Genomic DNA, 776 nt, shown 5'->3' with positions numbered 1-776 from the left:
TACAGGATATGTTAGCTTGAAATCAATAACTTATTATTTTACTAATATGTTGGTACTGAGATAATGTTAGCTTGAAATCATGTCACTTATTATACTGTACTAATATGTTGAGTACTGAGATAATGTTAGCATGAGAATCATGTAACTTATACTGTACTAAGATGTTAGTACTGAGATAATGTTAGCTTGAAATCATGTAACTTATTATACTGTACTAAGATGTTAGTACTGAGATAATGTTAGCTTGAAATCATGTAACTTATTATACTGTACTAATATGTTGGTACTGAGATAATGTTAGCTTGAAATCATGTAACTTATATATGCTGTACTAATATGTTGAGTACTGGAGATAATGTTAGCTTGAAATCATGTAACGCCATACTGTACTAAGATGTTAGTACTGAGATAATGTTAGCTTGAAATCATGTAACTTATTATACTGTACTAAGATGTTGGTACTGAAAGATAATGTTAGCTTGAAATCATGTAACTTATACTGTACTAAGATGTTGGTACTGCAAGACCAAGTTAGCAGAATCATGTCGCATTACTTACTGTACTAAGATGTTGGTACTGAGATAATGTTAGCGAAATCATGTCACTTATTATACTTTGTACTAAGATGTTAGTACTGAGATAATGTTAGCTTGAAATCATGTCACCATTGCTTATACTAATATCTATTTGGTACTGCGAGATAATGTTAAGCTTGAAGTCATGTAATTTATTATACTGTACCTAAGATGTTGAGTGCTGGAGATAATGTTAACGAA

This window comes from Tachypleus tridentatus, chromosome 4, assembly GCF_004210375.1.
Source record: "Tachypleus tridentatus isolate NWPU-2018 chromosome 4, ASM421037v1, whole genome shotgun sequence".
Classification (NCBI taxonomy): domain Eukaryota; kingdom Metazoa; phylum Arthropoda; class Merostomata; order Xiphosura; family Limulidae; genus Tachypleus; species Tachypleus tridentatus.
Note: the sequence above shows the minus strand (reverse complement) of the source record.